The sequence below is a fragment of the Cervus canadensis genome, chromosome 26, assembly GCF_019320065.1.
Source record: "Cervus canadensis isolate Bull #8, Minnesota chromosome 26, ASM1932006v1, whole genome shotgun sequence".
In the NCBI taxonomy this organism is placed as follows: domain Eukaryota; kingdom Metazoa; phylum Chordata; class Mammalia; order Artiodactyla; family Cervidae; genus Cervus; species Cervus canadensis.
In genome coordinates this window covers 21693813-21719290 of record NC_057411.1, presented here as the reverse complement: position 1 = coordinate 21719290, position 25478 = coordinate 21693813, and the positions used below count along the sequence as shown (strand labels likewise).

The 25478-nt window shown below is 37.9% G+C and overlaps 1 pseudogene; it reads left to right on the top strand.

Annotated features, from left to right (window-relative positions):
• The first annotated feature begins 2348 nt into the window (after positions 1-2348).
• Positions 2349-24282, top strand: LOC122428293 (annotated as a pseudogene).
• The last annotated feature ends 1196 nt before the right edge of the window (positions 24283-25478 follow it).

Sequence of the window (25478 nt, the reverse complement as noted above, 5' to 3'; positions counted from 1 at the left end):
GTCCTTGGCAGTGAAGTCTGCTGGCGTCCTCCTGCTGGGGATCTCCAGCGTGGTCCATGACACGTAGTCACAACTGAGGGGATTCTTCTTGGCACCAGGCACAGTGCAGTGGGACTGAGAGGGGCAGTGAAGCAAAGTTCCTGAAATTATGTTCCTGTGTAACTACTACACTGCCTTGGCCCTGACGTGCCAGAGTACATGCTGGAGCAGTGGTGTCAGAGTCTAAGGTACAAGCACGTGCAGATTTGTGACAGAACTTAGGTCTGTGGCTGGTTTGCTTCAGTGACTTGCAAGGGGAAGGGGTGCGTGCAACAGCGGTAAAGAGCCTGAGGTGACAGAGCACAGTAGTGGCTTAGGCCCAAGGAACTGAACGTTATAGCAGCCCAGGCTGAGGACGGTGCATCAGAATTCCAACACTTACCCCAGGGGAAGTCTCAGAGCAGCATGATCCAGTGATGTTAAAAGTTGTTAAAAGTTAAAGGCATGTTAAAGTCAATGTCAGGACCCAGGGGGCTGTGGTACAGAAAAGCAGTGGGGTGGCCCCGGTAACAGTCGGTCAAGCCCTGACTTAGAACCCAACAAGGGGATTTAGAACAGCCTGGGTAATGGCCAAAGACATGACCACAAGCACAAGATGAGGTCTACAGCTGTAGCAGCATGGCCCCAGTTATGTGGTGGTGGTTTAGTCACCCTGTTGTGTCCGACTCTTGTGACCCCATGGATTATAGCCCACCAGGCTCCTCTGTCCATGGGATTTCCCAGGCAAGAATAGTGGAGAAGTTTGCCATGTCCCTCTCCAGGGGATCTTCCCAACCCAGAGATCGATCCTGTCTCCCACTTTGCAGATGGATTCTTTACCAACTGAGCTGCCAGGGAAGCCCAACCCCAGTTACAGCAGGAAAAGAACTGACTTGGAACCTGGGGGCAGGGTGCAGTTCAGCAGCTCCTCTCACATAGACCACAAGGCTTGTGGCATCCCAATCAGAGAAGGCCAGGCACAGGATTGACAGGGCCCCAAGGGTCAGGTCCCACCACAGGGACCGTTCCAGTCTCAGGAAAGACACAACAGCAGACTTGGCAGCTCTGTGGCTGGAATCAGAGTTGGTGAAGACTGTGGAAGTCCTCAGTAACAAAGGCTGTAAACACCTATGATAGTGAGGCTTGCTGGTCTTTTCTGGCCCTATTCTTCCCCATGGAGGGAACTTACTCTGACAGAATCTCTGCTGATGCCAAGCTGTTCTGAACTCTGTGTCCTCAATCGCTCAGTCATGTACAATTTGGTGCGACCCCACAGACTATAGCCTACAAGGCTCCTCTGCCCATGAACTTTTCCAGTCAAAAATACTAGAGTGGTTTGCCATTTTCTACTCCAGGGGATCTTCCCAAACAGGGATCGAACCCTCGTCTCTTGGTTCCCCTGTGTTGGCAGGTGGGTTCTTTATACCACTGAGCCACTTGAAAATAAAAGTAGCTCAGTCATGTCCAACTATTTATGACCTCATGTACTATACAGTCCCTGAAATTCTCCAGGCTAGAATACCTTATTCTGGCCATTCCCTTCTCCAGGGATCTTCCCAACTCAGGGATTGAACCCAGGTCTTCCACACTGCAGGTGGATTCTTTACTGAACAATGTAGGAAGTCCCAAATACACTTGATCTTAGCCAAAAGACCCAGAATCTCTGAACTGGAGGATGGGGTAATGCAAGTAAAATCAGTCCCATGCTTTCTATATGACCATTCTCAGTTTTCAATAATGCCTGGTTTCTGTTGCTTCTTCATTATAGTCCAGAGCTTTCCCAACATATGATTCACTGGTTTGTAGTTGTTTATTGATAGTTTTTGCTATTTCTCTGTGGGAGATTCAAGTGTTGAAATCTTCAAATTGTCTATCTTGCTGTGTGTGTGCATGCTAAGTTGCTTCAGTCACGTTTGACTCTTTGCAACCCTACGGACCATAACCCATCTATCTTATTGATGTCACCTTAACTCTAACTCTGCTTGAAGGAGACTGCAGACATTCACCTGCTACAGTTTTCAGGCTAGTCTTGTCTCTTACATAACATAGTGGATTTGCATGTGTAAACTCATCAACTCTTAGATCAGTGACAGCGCTGACAATACTGAACGCACTGTATAACCTAGAAGTGTTTTACTCTTTGCCCTCTCACTTGCTTTCCACTTCTGCTGATAATTAATATAATGTCCTTATTTGAGTTGTATTATATTATAAATATATAAAGTCCCATATTATAAACCAGGAGTTATAATTTAACTTCTTGATTGATTTCTCCTTTTATATATGCATGAGCAGTGGTGAATGGATGCAGTAATATTTACAGGAGCAAAATGTCTATGAAGTGGCTCTCATTTCTGGTACTGCTACAGATGACTTGCTACTTTAGCTCTAGAAGTTGTGGAAAGGTGCTGGTGTGGCCAATGGAATACAATCATTGAATGAATATGAAAACAGTTCTGGATGAACTTGTCAGGAGCGGTCATGAGGTGACTGTTCTGACACCTCCAAATTCCATTCTTGTTAATCTCAATGAAACATCTCCTATTAAATATGAGACTTTTCCTTTAGCTAGAGAAGCCTGGCAGGTTGCAGTCCATGGGTCCCAAAGAGTCAGACATGACTGAGTAACAGCACAGTACACAGCACATTGTAAGAATTTTATCAAGCATTTGGTCAGCACGTGGACATATCTGGCAAAAGATTTGTTTTGGACACATTTTTCATTAGTAAGAAGTTTATACTGGGAATTTTTTGATGTTTTTAAGGATCTCTGTAAAGATGTTGTTTCTAACAAGTGACTTATGACAAAACACAGGAATCAGGTTTGATGTTGTTCTTGCAGATGCCGTTGGATCCTGTGGTGAGCTGCTCACTGAGATACCTAAAGTACCTTTATTTGTACAATCCCTGCTTCTTGCCTGGTGATTCAACTGAAAAGATTAGTGGAAAACTTCCATTCTTACCATCCCATGTACCTGTTATGTTGTTTGAATTAAGTGATCATATGACATTCATGGAGAGGGTCAAAAATATAGGTACTTTATTTTGATTTTTGGTTCCAAATGTCTAATGAGAACACATGGAGTAAGTCTTACAGTGAAATACTAGGTAAGTCATGTTTTTAGTTGGCAGCATGAAATCTTATTTTTTCTAGTTCGTTTGAAGGTGAATTCACATAAAGTCACATGAATTTGTCTCCTCTAAGTGAAATGAGGAAATGAAAATATAAAATGATTCAGCAAACTCATAAATATTATGGAAACTTTTATGGAATACTGCAAATAGAACTCTGTGTTCCATTTCTAGCATAGAACACTCCAGGAATTCATAAACCACAATTTTAAGGATTAAGACTTCTCCAAAAGATTATATATCTACCTTACTAAACTTCCTTTTTTAATTTAGAAAGCATCACTAGAAACATCATAAAATTTTTGATTAATGAAGACATGTATATTGAAGAGTTACACACATATTTGTAGCAATAGTATCCAGGTAGCTTAGAAACTGTTCCAACTTGTGTAGCTCAGTTTTCCTATTATATTACACTATATTATATATTATGGGCTCCCAAGATGGTACTAGTGGTAAAGAACCTTAATGAAGGAGACTTAAGAGACATGGATTCAATCCCTAGGTCAGGAAGATCCCCTGGAGGAGGGCATGACAGGGTTCAGCAAACTCATTAATATTACATAAAAATTTATGGAATACTAAAAGTAGAACCCTGTGTTCCATTACTAGTATAGAGCATTCCAGGAAGTCATAAACCACAATTTGAAGGATTAAGACTTCTCCAAGCAATTATATATCTGCCTTACTAAACTTCAGCATCTACCTTACTAATACTCCAATATTCTTGTCTAGAGAATCCCATGGACAGAGGAGCCTAGAGAACTACTAGGTCCACAAGCTCACAGAGAGTCAGACATGACAGAAGTGATTTAGCATGCATGCATGCATATTGCATTTTATACATGCACATACGTATTTGCTTTATCAAAAAACAGACACTTTGAAACATCTTTGGCCAAAACATTCCAAGGCTTTTTCCAAAAATTACCTAATATATGCATGTGACAAGATAGTCACTTCATCAAAGATTTGTTTTTATTTTTCCTTTCAGAAAGACCCAGTACAACATTTGAGATAATGGGGAAAGCTGAAATATGACTCATCATGACATCTATTGGAATTTAGAATTTCCTCTCTCAGTGCTACCAAATTTCAAATTTATTGGAGGCCTCCTCTGCAAACCTGCCAAATCTCTTCCTTTCTGGATTTATTTCTCCACTGATCTCCAGTAGCATATTGGGCACCTACAAACCTGTGGAGTTCGTCTTTCAGTGTCCTATCTTTTTGCCTTTTCATACTGTTCATGGGGTTCTCAAGGCAGGAATACTGAAGTGGTTTTCCATTCCCTTCTCCAGTGGACCATATTTTGTCAGAACTCTCCACCATGATTCATCCATCTTGGGTGGCCCTACACAGCATGGCTCATAGTTTCATTGAGTTAGATAAGTAATAAAGTATTACTTAGCTTTCAGAAGAAAATTCTGACACATGACACAATAGTGATGAATTTTACTCTAAGTGAAATAAGCTAGTCCAGAAAGACAAGTACTATAAAAGTCCAAAGTATCCAGTCTAGTTAAATTTGTAGAAACATAAAACAGAGTGATGGCTGCCAGAGGCTGAGGAAAGAGGAAAATGTAGTTTCTTAATGATATAGTCTTCCATTTTTGCCAGATGAAAAAGTTCTGGTGATTGGTTGCACTATATGAATACACTTAACACTACTGAAACATACCTTTAGGAATGATTAAGATGGCAACATCTTTTAAAAAGCTACTATTCTAATAATTCCAGAATATATCCGATGTTCTCTCTTTAGGTGTTTGGGGCAACTTTTCAATATGTTAGCTATGCTGTCGCTCCTTTGTGATGAGGTGTCTTGCTGATCTTGTTTGTGACGCCAGTTTTCTCGCCATTCACAGTGTTCACAGTGTTCGCTGAACCCAGGGTAGGCAAGGCACAAGCTAAGAGGCTGGTAGGAGGCTCAAGGAGCCACAGGAACTGCAGACAAGGTTATTCTCTCCTGACTGGCATGGCAGCCATGAAACAGCTTCTCTCCTGGTTGATGCAGCATCTGTACCAGCAGCCATAACATAACCATAACCTAGCCATAACATAACCTCATGTGACATAACCATGGGTCACGCCATTGTAGCCCCAGTGCAGCAGCAGCCAGGGTGAAGCTCCTACAGGTCTACTGCACAAAGCAGCCCGTGACCGGAAGTACCTCGGGATGTGCATGCGCAGTGCTACATCTGTTACAGCTCCCATCTGTTACATAACCGTGCAAACTCATTGTTTACAGAACATGGGTGAGAGGGCCTGAGACCATGGGGCGAGAGAGCCTGACTAGGGTCAGCTTGTTAATTTCCCCACAGGAAGCAAATTTTTTTTCCACAGGAAGTGAAAGAGTTTACCCAGAGCTCTGGAGAAAAAGATATTGTGGTGTTTTCTTTGGAGCCAATGGTTATTAACAGAAGAAAGGGCCAATATGATTGCATCAGCTCTTGCCCAGGTTCCACAAAAGGTAGGTAAAGTAATTTAAGAGTGGAAAAATATTTAATGAGTCACTTATATAATATAAAAGATGTGATTACAGACAATTTCCGCAACAAAGGTCAACTACTATGATAGCTCCAACTTATCTCAGATATTTATACAAACCATAATATATATGACAAGGTCTACAGTGGTGTAATCACTCACCTAGGGCCAGATCCTGGAATGTGAAGTCAAGTGGGCCTTAGAAAGCATCACTATGAACAAAGCTAGTGGAGGTGATGGAATTCCAGTTGAGCTACTTCAAATCCTGAAAGATGATTCTGTGAAAGTGCTGCACTCAATATGCCAGCAAATTTGGAAAACTCAGCAGTGGCCAAGGGACTGGAAAAGGTCAGTTTTCATTCCAGTAACAAAGAAAGGCAATCCAAAGAATGTTCAAACTACTGTACAATTGCACTCATCTCACACGGTAATAAAGTAATACTCAAAATTATCCAGGCCAGACTTCAGCAATACATGAACCATGAACTTCCAGATGTTCAAGCTGGTTTTAGGAAATGCAGAGGAAACAGAGATCAAATTGCCACATCCCCTGGATCATCAAAAAAGCAACAGAGTTCCAGAAAAACATTTATTTCTGCTTTATTGACTATGCCAAAGCCTTTGACTGTGTGGATCACAATAAACTGTGGAAAATTCTGAAAGAGATGGGAATACCAGACCACCTGACCTGCCTCTTGAGAAACCTATGTGCAGGTCAGGAAGCAACACTTAGAACTGGACATGGAACAACAGACTGGTTCCAAATAGGAAAAGGAGGATGTCAAGGCTGTATATTGTCACCCAGCTTATTTAACTTATATGCAGAGTACATCATGAGAAACTCTGGGCTGGAGAAAGTACAAGCTGGAATCAAGAATTCCAGGAGAAATATCAATAACCTCAGATATGCAGATGACACCACCCTTATGGCAGAAAGTGAAGAGGAACAAAAAGCCTCTTGATGAAAGTGAAAGAGGAGACTGAAACACGTGGCTTAAAGCTCAACATTCAGAAAACTAAGATCATGGCATCTGGTCCCATCACTTCATGGGAAATAGATGGGGAAACAGTGGAAACAGTTTCAGACTTTATTTTGGGGGCTCCAAAATCACTGCAAATGGTGATTACAGCCATGAAGTTAAAAGACACTTACTCCTTGGAAGGAAAGTTATGACCAACCTAGATAGCATATTACAAAGCAGAGATGTTAACTTTGCCAACAAAGGTCCATCTAGTCAAGGCTATGGTTTTTCCAGTGGTCATGTATGGATGTGAGAGTTGGACTATAAAGAAAGTTGAGCACCTAAGAATTGATGCTTTTGAACTGGGGTGTTGGAGAAGACTCTTGAGAGTCCCTTGGACTGCAAGGAGATCCAACCAGTCCATCCTAAAGCAGACCAGTCCTGGGTGTTCATTGGAAGGACTAATGCTGAAAATCCAATACTTTGGCCACCTCATGGGAAGAGCTGACTCATTGGAAAAAACCCTGATGCTGGGAGGGATTGGGGGCAGGAGGAGAAGGGGACTACAGAGGATGAGATGGCTGGATGGCATCACCGAATTGATGCACATGATTTTGGGTGATCTCCGGGGATTGGTGATGGACAGGGAGGCCTGGCGTGCTGCGATTCATGAGGTTGCAAAGAATCGGACATGACTGAGCGACTGAACTACTGACTGACAGTAGTTTAGAGTATCTTTTATAAACAATACTTTGGTTTAACATTATCAAAATGAAAAGTATTAAGAGATCCAGTATGAATTTTGATATTATAATGGGATTGTGGGCAGGAAGATAAACCATAAAATTCTGCTTTGTCATTTGTCCTTTTCATTGAAGGACTCTTGAGGACACAGTAAACATACAAGTATTCTCAAGAGTTAAATTTTAACAGTAAATGCAGTAGCACAAGGACATTATGCAACAGTGATAAAAATCTGGAATGCATCATGAAGATTGTGCTTGCCAGATAATCCTGGCCCCTTTCATTTCCCCTAAATTTTAAAGTAGCCTTATCAGTGTGCTTTGCAAGGTACTATTCAGAGAAAGGATGGTCAGGGTTCCCTAAGAGACCTCCAGATCCCATCCAGACACAGTGACTTAGAGAAAGAGAAACATCAGCCTCCCTGGTGACTTGGTCCTGCCAAAGCCTGAATCAGGAAGATCAAAGAGAAGATGGGGTCCTGCCCTTAAGTAAACCCTGTGCATGGTAAGGTCTGGCCTTTAATGGACCCTGCTTCTAACCTGTCACATTGTTCCTCCTGATTGAGGAGGGAGAGGGACTGTAAGAAGGAATCAAGCATAAGGAAACCAGCGTGGAAAAGATTCAGCAGCCTCCTTCTCCGCCAAATAGAGTGGTACCTTATTTTCTAATACATAAAATTCCCCTGGGGTCTTTGGATATTTTTAACTACTTTTATAATTTGCTATCTGATATTTAATCTTCTCCTAAGGACCTATGCTGTTTCTTTGCTGATAGAGTTACTTTACACTCCCAGAGCAAATAGAGGTTAAACACTATAAATTATAATCCAGTGTATGAGAATTGATTGGGAATTCCAAAATCCATACCACACTTTTCTACTGGGTATAGAAACTACATGATTGTCACTGTCACTCCTTTGTAGTTCATTGTTAATGTGTTCATGGTCAGCTCAATAAATTTTATTATCACAAAGTTGGAACTTTTTCAACAGCATTATTGATACTTATAAATTACAAAAAAAAATAATAATAAGCCTTCCTTTACAAATGTAAACTATCTCCAAATCAGGAAAGTTGGAAACACTCTTGATTCATGTCAAAAATTACTAATTATTTTTTTCTTGTAGGTAATGCTTTACAATTTGTAATCTAAGCAGCTATACTTTTACTTTTCAGTTACCTTAATTAACTTATTACTAATAAATTATAAATAAGATTGATTTCTCTTAAGTGGCTGGTTCAGGTCAGTTCAGTTCAGTCACTCAGTCATGTCCAACTCTTTGCAACCTCATGGACTGCAGCATGCCAGGCTTCCCTGTCCATCACCAACTCCCGGAGCTTGCTCACAATCATGTCCATCAAGTCAGTGATGCCGTCTAGCCATCTCATCCTCTGCCGTCCCATTCTCCTCCTACCTTCAATTGTTTCTGGCATCAGGTTCTTTTCCAATGAGTCAGTTCTTCACATCAAGTGGCCAAAGTATTGGAGTTTCAGCTTCAACATCAGTCCTTCCAATGAATATTCAAGACTGATTTCCTTTAGGATTGACTGGTTTGATCTCCTTGCAGTCCAAGGGACTCTCAAGAGTCTTCTCCAACACCACAGTTCAAAAGCATCAACTCTTTGGTGTTCAGCTTTCTTATAGTCCAACTCTCACATCTATACATGTCTACTGGAAAAACCATAGCTTTGACTAGATGGACCTTGTCGGCAAAGTAATGTCTCTGCTTTTTAATATCCTGTCTAAGTTGGTTATAGTTTTTCTTTCAAGGAGCAAATGTCCTTTAATTTCATTACTGTAGTCACGATCTGCAGTGATTTTGGAGCCCAAAAAAGTAAAGTCTCTCCCTGTTTCCACTGTTTCCCCATCGATTTGTCATGAAGTGATGGGACCGGATGCCATGATCTTGGTTTTCTGAATGTTGAGTTTTAAGCCAAGTTTTTCACTCTTCTCTTTCACTTTCATCAAGAGGCTCTTTGATTCATCTCCACTTTCTGCCATAAGGGAGGTGTCATCTGCATATGTGAGGTTGTTGATATTTCTCCTGGCAATCACTCTGCATATATGTTAAATAAGCAGGGTGACAATATACAGCCTTGATGTACTCCTTTCCCGATTTGGAAAGAGTGGCTGGGTCTCCTGCATTGCAGGCAGATTCTTTACCAACTGAGCAATGAGAAAAGCCCTGAGAAAGAGATGGTCATATATAATGTAAAAGTAAAAAGCAAGATGTAGTCACTGGGTTGGATTGTAAATGGTTAACAGTAGGAAGAGACCATTTAGCAGATTCTTGATAGATATAGACAATAATGAGTGAAAACTAGAGTACAGTGTTCACAGAGATATTAAATTAACTCATTTTTTTCTTTATTTTAAATTAATTAATTTATTTTAATTGGAGGATAATTACTTTACATTACTGTGGTGGGTTTTGCCATATATTGACATGAATCAGGATGATTTACTTTAAATAAATTTAAATAAATCTCTGTATATATATACATTTATATATACAGTCATTTATATTGTTGGAAAAAGACATTTATTTTAGCTAGTGCACTGGTGAAAAGCCTTAAAACTTTCAAAAATACTTTAGTATTTCATCTTCTTCATCTGATCACCAAAACCTTAAAAATTCCTAACATTAAAAAAGTTGACATTAAATGCTGCTGCTGCTAAGTCACTTCAGTCATGTCTGACTTTTTGTGACACTATAGACTGTAGTCCTCCAGGCTCCTCTGTCCACAGGATTCTCCAGCAAGAGTACTGGAGTGGGTAGCCATTCCCTTTTCCAGGAGATCTTCCCGACCCAGGGATCAAATCCTGGTTTCTTGCACTCCAGGCAGATTCTTTACCATCTGAGCCATTAGGAAAGTCCAAACAATGCTAAATTATACTAAATCAGATATAATAAAATATTCACTTGAAAAAAACCCAAATATAATAAGATCACAGTTTTCTTGAAGGTTAAAAAGGCATAAGCTAGAATTACAATTTTCAGGATATATATCATAGTGTATATTTGATTATAGGAATAGAGTAGAGATTAAAATGAAAGCACAAATTTTAGCATAATGTCTTCAAGGTCCACCCATGTTGTCAAAAATGGCAGAATTTCCTTCTTTCTTGTGGGTGAATAACATTCCATTCTGAGCATGTCTCTCTGTGTGTATGTCTGTGTGTATCTATGAAACATCTTTAAATAATTCATCCATAGGTGGGCACTTAAGGTTTTTCCCTTAGCTAATTGTGAATAATGCTGCAGTCAACATGGAAGCACATATACCTCTTCACTATCCTGTTCTTATTTCCTTTGACTATATACCCGGAAGTAGAATTGCCAGATCATACAATAGATGTATCTTTAATTGTTTTAGAAACCTTCAATTTATGTTCCTTAAGGGCTAAACCAATTTACATTCCCACTGAGAGTGTACAAGCATTCACTTTTCTCCACATTCTGACAACAATTTTCTCTTCTTGGTTATAGACTTTTAATAGAGGTGAGGGAATATCTGATTGTAATTTTGAAATACTTTTCCCTGATGATTACTGATGTTGAGTATCTTTTCCTATACCCGGTGATCATGTAGAAATCTTCTCTGTCAAGTGTCTATCTTGTTCATCTGCCCATTCTTTAACTGAATTTTGTTGTATGAGTTGTGTATATATTCTGGATCTTAACCCCTCACTCAATATGTGGTTATAAAACTTTTCTTCCATTCTGTAGATCGCATTTTCATCTTGGAGATCTTTTGCTGTGCAGAAGCTTTTAAGCTTGATGTAGTGTAGTCCCACTCGTGATTTTTTTTTTTCTTTTGTTGTGGTCTTGATGTCATATAAAAAAAATCATTTTCAAGACCAGTGCCTAGGAGTATCATCATTATACTTTCTTTTACAGATGTTATGGTATCTGGTCTTGTGTTTAAGTAGTTGATTCATTTTGAGTTGTTTTGGTGATGGTATAAGATAGAGGTCTCGTTTTTTGTTTTTTCATATATTTATCCAGTTTCCTCAGAGAAGAAAGAAGTGACTAATATTTCCACAATGGATATTCTTGTCTCCCTTGCTCCTTTACTGAATATTAGTTGAACCCTGTATGCTGTTCCATGATCTCTGTGCCTATTTGGGGGCCAATACACTATTATTTGAAATATTGCAACTTTGTGGTAAATATGAAATTTGAAAGTGTGAGTCTTTTGGCTTTTGGTAATGTCAATATTTTAATAGTATTAGTCTTCTAGTCCATGTTACATGATGACTTTCCATCTATTTGTGTTTTCTTCTAATTCTTACAAATTCTTATATTTATCACTATACAGATATTTTGCTTCACTGATTAAATTTATTTTAGTTAATTTCTTGCTTTTGATGCTATTGTGAATGGGATAGTTTTTTTTTTTTCCAGATGTTTCATTATTAGTACACAGAAATGGAACTGAATTCTATATAGTGATTTTATATCTTGCAACTTTACTGAATTTGTTGACTAGTTCAGGGATTTTCTTGTTGTTGTTGTTGTTGTTGTTTTTGTTGAATCTGTGAGATTCTCTGTACAAAAAATGTCATGTCTTCTATAAAAAAGAAAAATTTTACTTCATCCTTTCTATTTAGGATGTCTTTTAATTCTTTGTCTCACCTAGTTGCTCAACTAGAGCTTCTACTACTATATTGAATCAGTGTGGGAGTAGGCATCCTTATTTTGTTTCTGATTAGAGCAAAAGCTTTCAAGTGTTCACTATTGAGTATAACGTTAGCTTTGGGTTTCTCATATATGTTCTTTATTACATTGAGGTATTTTCCTTCTATACCCTATATGTTGAGGGTTTCATCATGAAAGAATGTCATACCTTGTCAAATGTATTTTGGACATCTATTGAGATAATCAAGTTATTTTATAGTTCATTCTATTTATCCTTGCATCCCAGAGATAAATCTCACTTGGTCGTAGTATATAATTCTTTTAATGTGTTCTTGAATTTGGCTTGTTGATTTTTTGTTGAGAATTTTTGCATCAATACTCGAACTGGATATTGACTTTAGTTTTATCTTCTTGTAATGCCCTTATCTATTCAGTATCATGATCATGATGATGATCTTGTAGGATGACTTTGGAAATGTACCTACCCTTCTCTTAAATTTTTAAATATTTTTTTAAAAACTGGCATTAATTTTTCTATGATACTTCATAGAATATGTCAGTGAAGCCATCAGGTCCTGGGCTTTTGTGTGTTGATAGGTTATTGATTACCAATTCAAATTCTTTACTTATTAGGACTGTACAGATTTTCTACTTCTTCCTGATTCAGTCTTGGTGGGTTCTGTTTTTAAGAAATGCTCCATTCTTCTCATATATGTATTAATAATTTCTTAGCTTGTAATTATTCATGGTAGTCTCAGGATCCTATGCATTTTTTCAGTATCAGTTGTAATGTCTCCATTTCATTTCTAATCTTATTTATTTGAGTCACTTTTTTTTCTTGATTAGTCTAACTAAAGGTTTTCAATTTTGTTTATCTTTTTGACAAGACACAGAAGGACAAATACTGTAAGAAATTCTGACACGTGTAACAACATGAATGAACCTTACATTAAGGGAAACTAACTAGTCAGAAAAAGACAAATACTGTACAATTCAACTTATGCAAAGTATCCAGACTAAACTCATTTGCAGAAACAGAATAGAATGAAACTTGCCAAAGAGTGGAGAAAGAGGAAAGTAGAGTTTCTTAATCATCATAGACTTCCAGTTTTGCCCAATGAAAAAGTTCTGGAGATTGGTTGCACAATGTCAGTATAATTAACACTACTATATTATACACTTAGGAACAATTAAGAAAGTAAATTTTATGCCATGTGTATCTTACCACAACATTATTGTAAGAAATCACTACTCTAATATCTCAAGGCAATTTCTGATTTTCTCTCTTTAGTTGCTTATAGAAATTCCTTCAATAATGTATGCTATGCTGCTGCTCTTTTGTGATGGAGCAAATTCTTTTTTCACAGGAAATGGAAGACTTTGTGCAGAGCTCTGGAGAAAATGGTATTGTGGTGTTTTCTTTGGGGTCAATGGTCAGTAACATGTCAGAAGACAGAGCCAAGGTGATTGCATCAGCCCTCGCTCAAATTCCACAAAAGGTAGATACAATAACTTAATCATGGACAACTATTTAATGAGTCTGTTAAACTCTGTAAAGATCTGATTTTAGACATTTACTATCAGAAAGGTAAATAATATGATAGCAGCAATTTATCTCATATCTATACATATGCATAGATATGTATATATAAACCAAAATATACAGGGCAGGTGCTACTGCAGTACAGGGAGTGCCTTTGATCCATGATAATTTTAATTATTCAACATAGTAATCAAAAAGAATGATATATAAGAGACACAGTGTGACTTTTGGTGTTATTAATACAATGGTAGCATGGGCAGGAAGATTAACCAGTAAATTCTGCTTTGTCACCTGTTCCTTTTCCTTGAAGGACTCCTGAGGACACAACAGACATACAGATGCTCTTGGGAGTGAAATTTTAACAATAAATGTAGTTATGCAATAGTGATTCAAGTCAAACAATTACACTGTTCATTGTATTTGGAAGTAGTGCTTAATAATTTGTAATTTAAAAGAACAAACTTCTTCCATAGCACTGATTAACTTATTATTAAAACATTATGCTGTTGTTGTTCAATCATTAAGCTATCTGAATCATTGCAATCCCATGGACTACAGCATGCTAGGCTCCCCTGTCCTTCACTATTACCCAGGGTTTGCTCAGATTCATGTCCATTGATTTAGTGATGCTATCTAACCATGTCATCCTCTGCCAGCCCTTCTCCTTTTGCCTTCAACCTTCCCCAGATCAGGGTCTCTTCCAATGACTTATCAGGTGGCCAGAGTATTGGAGCTTCAGCATCAGCACTTCCAATGAATATTCAAGATTGGGTTCATTAAAGATTGACTGGTTTGATGTCCTTGCAGTCCAAGGGATTCTCAGGAATCTTCTCCAGCACCACAATTGAAAGGCATCAAATCTTCGGTGCTTAACCTTCTTTAAGGACTTCCCTGGTGGCTCAGATGGTAAAGCATATGCCTACAATGTGGGAGACCTGGGTTCTATCCCTAGATTAGCAAGATCCCCTGGAGAAGGTAATGGGAACCCACTCCAGTACTCTTGCCTGGAAACTCCCATGGATACAGGAGCCTAGTAAGCTACAGTCCGTGGAGTCCCAAAGAGTTGGACACGACTGAGTGACTTCACCTTATCTTACCTTACCTACCCTTCTCTAATGTCCAACTCTCATATCCAAACATGATTACTGGGAAAAAAAATAGCTTTGATTATATATGGACCTTTTTTGGCAGATTGATGTCTCTGCTTTTAATATTCTGTCTAGATTTGTCTTAGCTTTTCTTCCAAGAAGAAAGTGTCTTTTCATTTCACAGCTGCAGTCACAATCCACAATGATTTTGGAGACCAAGAAGATAAAATATGTCACAGCTTCCACATTTTCCCCATATATTTGCCATGAAGTGATGGGACCAGATGCCATGGAGTTATTGTTTTGAATGTTGGGTTTTAAGACAGCTTTTTCACTCGCCTCTTTCACCCACATTAGGAGTCTCTTAGTTCCTCTTCACTTTCTGCCATTAGAGTGGTATCATCTGCATATCTGAGGTAGTTAATATTTCTTCCAGCAATCCTGATTCCAAATGTGAGTCACCTAGCCCAGTAGTTTACATGATGAACTGTGCATATGTAGGTTAAATAACCAGAGTGACAATATACAGCTTTTCTGTACTCCTTTCCCTATTTTGAACGAGTTTATTGTTTCATGTCTGGTTCTAACTGTTGCTTCTTGACCTGCATACAGGTCTCTCAGGAGGCAGTTAAGCTGGTCTGGTATTCCCAACTCTTTAAGAATTTTCCACACTTTATTGTGATCCACACAGTCAAAGGTTTAGCGTAGTCAGTGAAGCAAAAATAGATGGTTTTCTGGAATTCTCTTCTTTTTCTATGATCTAATGAATGATGGCAATTTGATTTCTGGTTCCACTGCCTTTTTGAAACCTGGAAGTTCTTGGTTCATGTACTGCTCAGGCCAAGCTAAATGATTTTTGAGTATTACCTTGCTAGCATGTGAAAGGAATATAATTTTACAGTAGTTTGAACATTCTTTGGCATTACCCTTTTTTGGGTTTGGAATGAAAACTGACCATTTCCAGTCCTGTGGCCACTGCTGTGTTTTCCAAATTGGCTGGCATAGTGAGTGCAGCACTTTAACAGTATCATCTTCTAGGATTTGGAATACCTCAGCTAAAATTCCACTAGCTTTCTTCATAGTAATACTTCCTAAGGTCCCATTTTCTTCACACTCCAAGACGTCTGGCTCTAGCTGAGTGACCGAACCATCACAGTTATCCATGTTATTCAGGCCTCTTTTGTATAGTTCTTCTGTGTATTCTTGCCACCTCTTCTTAACATCTTCTGCTTCTGTTAAGTCCATACCGTTTCTGTCCTTTATTGTGCCCATTTTTGCATGAAATGATCCCTTGGTACCTCTAACTTACTTGAAGAGATCTCTAGTCTTTCATATCCCATTGATTTCTCTATTTCTTTGCATTGTTCATTTAAGAAGGCCTTCTTTTCTCTCCTATCTATCCTCTGGAATTATGCATTCAGTTGAGTATATCTTTCTTTCCCTTTCTCCCTTGGATTTGACTTCCCTTTTTTTCTCAACTATTATAAACCTCCTCAGATAACCACTTTGCCTTCTGGCATTTCATTTTCTTTGGGATTGTTTTGATCACTGCCTCCTGTACAATGTTACACACCTCTATCCACAGTTCTTCAGGCACTCTGTATATCAGATATAATCCCTTGAATCTATTCATCACCTCCACTGTGTAATTTTATGGAATTTGATTTCTGTCATACCTCAATGGCCTAGCGGTTTTCCCCACTTTCAATTCAAGATTTTCTGCAATTCAAATCTGAATTATGCACTAAGGTGCTTATGATCTAAACCACACTCAACTCCAGGTCTTCTTTTGCTGACTGCATAGAGCGTCTCCATTTTCAGCTGTAAAGAAAATAATCAATCTGATTTTGATATTGACCATCTGGTGATGTCCATGTATAGAGTCATCAGTTGTTGGAAAACGATGTTTACTATGACCAGTGTGTTCTCTTGACTAAAGTCTGTTAGCCTTTGCCTGCTCCTTTTAGTACTACAAGGCCAAACTTGCCTGTTATCCTAGATATCTCTTGACTTCTTTATATTCCAATCCCTATGATGAAAAGACTTCTTCTCCTCCTCCTCCTCCCCCTCCTCCTCGTCCTCCTCTCCTTCTCCTTCTTCTTCTTCCTCCTCCCCCTCCTCCTCCTCCTCCTCTCCTTCTTCTTCTTCTTCTTCTTCTTCCTTCTTCTTCTTCTTCTTCTTCTTCCTTCTCCTTCTCCTTCTCCTTCTTCCTTCTCCTTCTCCTTCTCCTTCTCCTTCTTCTTCTCCTTCTTCTCCTTCTTCTCCTTCTTCTTCTCCTTCTTCTCCTTCTTCTCCTTCTTCTTCTTCTTCTTCTTCTCCTTCTTCTTCTTCTCCTTCTCCTCCTCCTCCTTCTTCTTCTTCTTCTTCTTTCTTCTTCTTCTTCTTCTTTTTCTTCTTCTTCTTCTTCTTCTTCTTTCTTCTTCTTCTTCCTTCTTCTTCTTCTTCTTTCTTTTTAGTGTTAATTCTAGAAGGTCTTGTAGATCTTGCTGAATCAATCAACTTCAGCTTCTTCAGCCTTAGTGGCTGTGGCATAGACCTGGATTGCTGTGATGTTCAATGGTTTGCCTTGGAAATGAAACAAGATCATTCTCTTGTTTTTCAGATTGCACCCAAGCACTCCATTTCTGATCTTTTTGTTGACTGTGAGGGATACTACATTTCTTCTAAGGGATTCTTAAACACAGTGGTAGATATAATGGTCATCTGAAATAAATCCACTGAACTTGTCCATTTTAGTTCTTGGATTCCTGAGATATTGATGTTCATTCTTGCCATCTCCTGCTTGACCACGTCCAATTACCTTGATTTCACTGGCCTAATCTTCCAGGATCCTATATTCTTTACAGCATCAGACTTTCACCACCAGACATCTACAACTGAGCATCATTTCTTCATTGGCCCAGTCACTTCATTCTTTCTGGAACTCTTAGTAATTGCCCTCCACTCTTCCTCAGCAGCATATTGGACACCTTCTGACCTGGAGAACTCATCTTCCAGTGTCATATATTTTTGCCTTTTCATATTATTCATGCAGCTCTCATGGCAAAAATACTGAAGTGGTGGGCCATTCTCTCCTCCAGTGGACCACACTTGTCAGCACACCCCACCATGACCCATCTGCCCTTGGGTTGCCCTGCATAGCATAGCTAATAGCTTCATTGAGTTACACAAACCCCTTTACCATGACAAGGATGTGATCTATGAAGGGGGTAATAAATTATAAATAAGCCAAGATATTAATCTTAAGAGATTGATTGCATACATTTTTCTCTTTGTAATCAAAACATGTAAAATTCTAATAAAATAACTTCCCATTTTAACTACTTGATATAATTAAACTCTTCTATAACAGTCAAAAATAAATAAATCAGTGACCATTGAATCTGAAAATGAGCACTCCATATAAAGAAAGCAAATAAATGTGTAGGTTACGTGTAATCTGCCACTGACTTATTGTGATAGAAACAAAACCAGCTATCCATGGAAGAAAAGTTATGACAAACTTAGACAGCATATTAAAAAGCAAAGGCATCACTTTGCCCAGAAAAGTCCATATAGTGAAAGCTATGGTTTTTCAGTAGTCATGTATGGATGTGAGGGTTGGACCATAAGGAAGGCTGAGTGCCAAAGAATTGATGCTTTTGAATTGTGGTGCTAGAGAAGACTCTTGAGAGTCCATGGAGTGCAGGATCAAACTAGTTAAACCAATGGAAATTAGCCTTGAATATTCATTGGAAGGACTGATGCTGAAGCTGAAGCTGTAATACCTTGGCCACCTAATGCAAAGAGATGACTCATTGAAAAAGATCCTGATGCTGAGAAAGATTAAGGGCAGGAGGAGAAGGGAGTGATAGAGGATGAGTTGGTTAGATAGCAACACCAAATCAATGGATATGAATATGAGAAAATTCTGGGAGATAGTGAAGGATAGGGAAGACTAGCATGCTGCAGTCCATGCAGTGCAAAGAGTTGGATACAACTTAGTGACTGAAAAGCAACAACAAAACAGTTTTTTAAATATTTGAGTTGGTCATTGAAAATCTCACTTGTCTGTGCCATCATGTGCACATAATTAACACATCCAACATAGGTATTCCTATTTATGTCTTTGTATTAATAGTTACCATTACTTAATATGTCTTCATATCCTTACATGTCATGTGGAGGACATGTAATTCTATGTATTTGAGTCAATTTAGAAATTATTAGTATAACTTTGATGTTCAACTCATAGAATAAGGTATTTCTTTTACCTTTAACAGGTTCTATGGAGATATGATGGCAAAAAACCAGATACCTTAGGACCCAACACCCGGTTGTATAAATGGCTTCCCCAGAATGATCTTCTTGGTGAGACTTGTCAGAACAAATAATGAAAACATGAAACAGCTGAGCAGAGTGAGAATGCTTCAACAGAAAACACACTTACAAAGCTATTATTGAAACGCTGAAAAAGAAAACTTTACTAGTTTATTATAATTTTCTTTGCTATTGGAAAAAAGGAGAATATATAAAAGTTGTCATTTTATTCTACGTAGTCACATCCCTTACAGCCAGAATATTTACTTTAGCTGTAATTGCTTCTCACAGTGAACTTTTCAGTAACTTCCTGGATTGTTGTTCTCTCTCTGAATTCTTTCCTTATACTTATATTTTCCATTCTGTAGAAGTATATTAAATGCTACTAAAAATGAGAACTCTCCTGCCATTACCAGTGACTCTCAATTTTCTGTAAGAAAAAATTCACAATCATTTCTGTGAAGCAATAACACACTTCAAGATAAAATTTAGCTTTCCCTTCCTCTGGTTCCAGTGCCATTAACATTATCCTTCTTTTCCCCTGACACCATTCTTATCGAAATAAATGACTTTACTCTATCTTTAGGAGAATAAATTCTTGCATGCCCTCCTCTTTTTTTGCACATGTGGTTTCTTTTACCCAGAATGCTTTTTCAAGTTGTTCACCTGCCAATCCTGGATTCATTTGTGATGTTCAAGTGACTCAGTGCCTCTTTCACAAAGTCTTCATTTACCCCTTCAGCAGACATAGCCTTTTCTTCTCTGAGTTCTGAAAGCAAGTTAAAAACACTTTCATATACATAATAATCTGTTGTCTAAAAGATACTGATTCTTCCAGTGCCTTATAATAACCACTTCTCATTTTATTCTGAGTTATAATTAATAATTTTACTAAAATCCACTCAATCCTAGGCCATCCAAAAACCAAAGCCTTTATAACTCATGGTGGAAGCAATGGCGTTTATGAGGCCATCTATCACGGGATCCCTATGGTGGGCACTCCTTTGTTTGCTGATCAAGATGATAACATCGCTCGAATGAAAGCCAAGGGAACAGCTGTCAGGTTGGATTTCGAAACAATGTCAACAAGTGATTTGCTCAACGCATTGAAGGAAGTCATTAATAATCCTTCGTGAGTACATAGTTCAGTTCAGTTCATTTTATATATATATATATATATATATATATATATATATATATTTTTTTTTTTTCTAGCTACTCTTGCTGGAGAAGTTCTCATCTGAAGATCAGGGAGGCAGCCATGAGTCTTAACATAAGCACAATGAGGTGTAAGATTTGCTCAATGCTTTGAAAACAGACAATAATAACAGGTTGTGAGTGTCACATTAAGATTTTTTCATTGTTTTATGGAAAAGGTTTGTCAGTGGTTTAAAGATAGTGGAGAAATTTTGAAAAACTTAATCATTAGAATGCGAAGAACTACTGAAATGGTAATAGAAGGATTAAGAAGCACTGAGAACAGTTACTGTAGGGAACCATGAATGCTGTGGATCCTCATCTGCCCACTTTACTCTCTTTCAGCATGTGAACTTCTCAAAGGTTTTAAACTCTTAAAATATGGTTTATTTTCATAAGTACCATGAAATAATCCATTAATCCATTTCAAATTCTGATTACATTTAATATTTTCCAAGTTTTCTATGCTAATATTTTGACTCCATCTCTGATAAATGACAAACAGCTATAACTTTCTAATTACCCAGTTTCAACTATGTATATACTATTTATAAAGGTGGGTATATTCTTGGGGTTTTTTTTTGTTTTTTTTACTGTGGTCATTTTGTCTTGTTTGGAAGAATTATAAAATCTAAATGTAATTGACTTTGGAGGAGTATGCTGACGTGAAAATGTGAAAGTGTTGGTTTCTCAGCTGTGTTCGACTCTTTGGGACCCCATGGACTGTATCCCACCAGATTCCTCAGTCCATGGAATTTTCCAGGCAAGAACATGGGAGTAGGTAGCCATTCCCTTCTCCAGAGGATCTTGCTGACCCAGGTATCAAACCAGGTCTCTGCATTGCAGGCAGATTCTTTACATCTGAGCCACCAGGGAAGCCCATATTTGGGATATTCCTTGTTTTTAAAATGCTATACAATTTTTAAAGGTTATTTTCCATTTAAAGTAATTAGCAAATTGCGGTTAATTCCCAGTGTTTTGCAACACCTCCTTGAGCTTATATTATTCCTAATAGTTTTGCCTCCTACTCCCCCACCCATGTGATTCTGCTCCCCCAAATCTGGTAACCAATAGATTGTTCTCTATATCTGCTGCTGCTGTTGCTGCTGCTGCTGAGTCGCTCCAGTCATGTCCGACTCTGTGGGACCCCATAGACGGCAGCCCACCAGGCTTCCCAGTCCATGGATTCTCCAGGCAAGAACACTGGAGTGGGTTGCCATTTCCTTCTCCAATGCATGAAAGTGAAAAGTGAAAGTAAGGTTGCTCAGTCGTGTCCAACTCTTCACAACCCCATGGACTGCAGCCTACCGGGCTCCTCCATCCATGGGATTTTTCAGGCAACAGTCCTGGATTGGGTTGCCATTGCCTTCTCCGCTATCTGCTAGTCTGTAATAATATTTTGATCCCATCATTGATAAATGGTAAACAACTAGAATTTTCTATTACTCAACTACAACTATGTAGATACAGCTTATAAATTTAAGTTTATTCAGAGTTTTTTATTTGTGCTTGTTTTTTTCTTATTTGGAATAGATAGTTATGTTGAGATATCCCTGTTTCAAAGCCACATTTTCTGAAAACAGAAATATTTGATTTCCAAATCACTTCAGGATATACATGAATTTCAATGACACAATTATATTAATATCACAAATATGATGTATATATACCCCTTCTTTTAATCATAATGACTTTGTAAAGAAAACATTTTGAGAATGTGTCAGTAATGGCAGCAAAATGCATTTTGTGTTTTATAAGCAGTGTTATTTAAATTTAATTTTAGCGCAGCTATTGTCCTAAGTGAGCAGCATGAAAAACAATTTTTTTCTTTTTTTAAAAGAAACAACTCTATCATTTGCTGTTTTTATGGAAATGTACATATCTCTAGTATTTATATGTCTTTTGAATTTTTAATAGTGTAGTGTTGGTGTCAAAAATGAAGATGTACTGAATGTTCATGATATGCTACATGTTGTATTTAGTAAAACAGTGTTGCTTTACACATATTAAGTAACTTCTTTATTGTAGTCTATTCCTATTGTATTAAAAATATATTTCCAGGATTACTGTAGTCTTCTCAAAAACCCAGTTCTCATCCTGTGTTTTTGACAGAAAAGGAAGAAAAGTTACTTCCATTGTTATTACTACATTGCCATGATACAGTACTTTGTGATTTAAAGTTCATGAGCTATATCTCTTTATTCTTCTTTCTTGTCTATTAGTCTGCCAGCATTTCAACAGTAGAAACAAGTGTGTCTGCAATGCCTGAGAGTGAAATGTTGAGCCTTCTCCAGAATTTCTAGAACAAGAACCAGAACAACAATACTAGTAAATATTTACTGAGTGTCTACTGCATGCTAGGAATGCCTCTAAGAATCAGTAAAATATTCTCAAAATAATTAGATAAGGTACTATCCCTAGCCATTTTATATAACAATGAAAAACTGAGAAACAGGTTCTATCATGATTGAGCACTCCGAAGTAAAATTAAAAGTTTAAAAAATAAAAAAAGTTTTAAAACGTTAATAAAAAAATTCTTTTTTTAAATCTGAGGAACAGAAAGAATAAAAAAGCAGCCAACAAAGTAAGAGTCAGGAATCAAACTGACTCAATCTACTTCCAAACTTTCAACCACCACTTCACTAATGTAATATCAGCCCTGTCTGGACATGTCTCCAAACCTCATCACTGATTTACCTGCTATATCTGGATTATAACGTTTTGAAATACATCTACCAGGTCTATTAACAATTCTTTATGAGACAATTCAAATTTTGGACAAACATATTACAAATTTCTTTTCTTTTATTTCCCTTTGGGATGGCTCATTCCATTCTTCAGAATGTACAATCTTGTTCTCTCCCATTTTCTTTCTTTTCTTTGTAGCTTGAAATGCTATGCATTTAAGAAATCCTAGCCCTTAAGCTAATATCTCAATAATCACTTGGAAAAAATTATCTATTTTTCTTCCACTCTGTGTTGCACTCTGTGTTACCATCTGCAAGAAAATTTCACATATTTACCTATTATAGTTCATTCCATAAATGATCACTGTTTGATTTTCCTTCAGCTACAAAGAGAATGTGATGAGATTATCAGCCATTCAACATGATCAGCCGATGAAGCCCTTGGACAGAGCAGTCTTCTGGATCGAGTTTGTCATGCGCCACAAAGGAGCCAAGCACTTGAGGCCAGCTATCCATGACCTCACCTGGTTCCAGTACCACTCTTTGGATGTCATCGGGTTCCTGCTGGCCTGTGTGGCAACTGCCATGTTTGTCATCACAAAATGTTTTCTGTTTTGTTGCTGGAAGTTCACTAAGAGAGGAAAGAAGGGGAAAAGAGACTAACTGTATCTGAGACCTCAGCGCAGGGGTCCCCAACCTCTGAGATCTAATGCCTGATGATCTGAGGTCGAGCTGATGCAATAATAGAAATAAAGTGAGCAATAAATGTAATGTGCTTGAATCATCCCAAAACCATTGCTTCCTACCCCAGTCCATGGAAAATTTGTCTTCCACAAAACCAGGGACCTAAAAGGCTTGGTTCTGCTGCTCTAACAGTTCTGCCTCATAAATAGAACTCCTCCATAAAACTATGTGGGTATGTATTGAAATTTATTATTTTAATACAAAAGTTGTACTAAAAAGATATGATTGAATTTAATGGTTTTTCACATGTTGAGTGTAGAAACAAGAACAATGAAAGTCTATTCATAGTATCAATATTACTTTGTAGATATTCAGAATTTTGTCTTCATTTCTGTATAAATTTTATAGCTTTTCCTTGCTATAGAAATTGTTCAATAATTGGAATTCTTTTGAAAGATTCACCCTTTACTTTTATTTGTGAGACCACTAATAGTTCTTCATTTTTATTGTGCATCTAGCCTCAACATCACTTTTTACCTAAAGCCATGGCAAGACACTTGCCTTCATCCAGTTAAACTCATTTGCCTTTGGAGTGTTTGTGGAATTAGAAGTATAGCAACTGCTACATGCTTCCTTTTATAAAATTGAGATATTTGCAAAAATCTTTAATTTCATGACCTAATTCTCTTTTTGTCATCCACCATTTATTCACCTATTATTTTGACTCCCATAATCAGCCTTTGCTAATGGATATAAGTTCTCAACTGTATGTTAGGAAAATTATAGCCTGAACTCTAAAGGGACTTTTGAATTTTCATTCTCTCCAAAGCTACCTGATTATATTTATGATTTTATCTATATCGATATACATAGCTAAATCTATGTATATTTTTACAAGTCAAGACACAGCACCACTTACTTGCAGATATGGTGAAAAATTCAATGGGTTTGTTGAACATAGACTGAATTATTTGCTATTATATTATAATATGGGCTTCCCTGGTAGCTCAGCTGGTAAAGAAACCACCTGCAATGCAGGAGGTCCCAGTTTGATTCCTGGATTGAGAAGATTCCCCTGGAGAAGGGATAGGCTACCCACTCCAGTATTCTTGGGCTCCCCTGGTGGCTCAGATGGTAAAGAATCCGCCTGCAACAAGGGAGACCTGGGTTCGATACCACATTGGGAAGATCCCCTGGAGAAGGAAACAGCTACCAGCAGGCCAGTACTCTGGCCTGGAGAATTCCATGGACAGAGGAGCCTGGTAGGCTACAGTCCATGGGGTCTAAAAGAGTTGGACATGACTGAGCAACTTTCACTTTCACATTATGTTATACCATAACCACACTTTAGATCAGCATTTATCATTCTTTTGTCTCTTTCCTCAGGAAGCTACTGGCCATCCTTCTCATAACACTTACATGTGAACATTCAATCCTTTATCATGACAGAAAATATTATAGACATTATTTTCTTTAAACCTAGGTCCACTATGACTGAAATAATCAGAAACAATGAGCACAGAACAAAAATCATGTAAATTTTGTAAAAAATTGGTGAATCAGATGAAACAATCTGAAGGTACTGATGAAAACTATACATCGGGAAATCAGTTTATAGTCAAAATATCCAGGTGATGGAATGAGTCTTGTCTTGTTGGTCAACGGGATCATCATCCACAACATATAAAAAACATTCATCAGCCTTAGGCATAATTTATTTTAAAAAAGAAACATTGATGTTCAGGGAATTATAGGAAATTTTACCATATAGAACACACCTAGGTAATTGGCATATACTTGAAGAAAAGTAGAACTAACAGAAAAGTAAGAAGGTAGAACCATATGTTTCCATAGTAGAAAATGTTTTTAAATCAAACGTATAGGATTACGCAGTTTTCCTCAAATCTACATGGTGGCACTTTTAATAGACAAAGGGTTGGTAGTCACTGTGCAATAAGAAAGACTACAAATCTCCAATGAAAAGTCTAGCAGTCC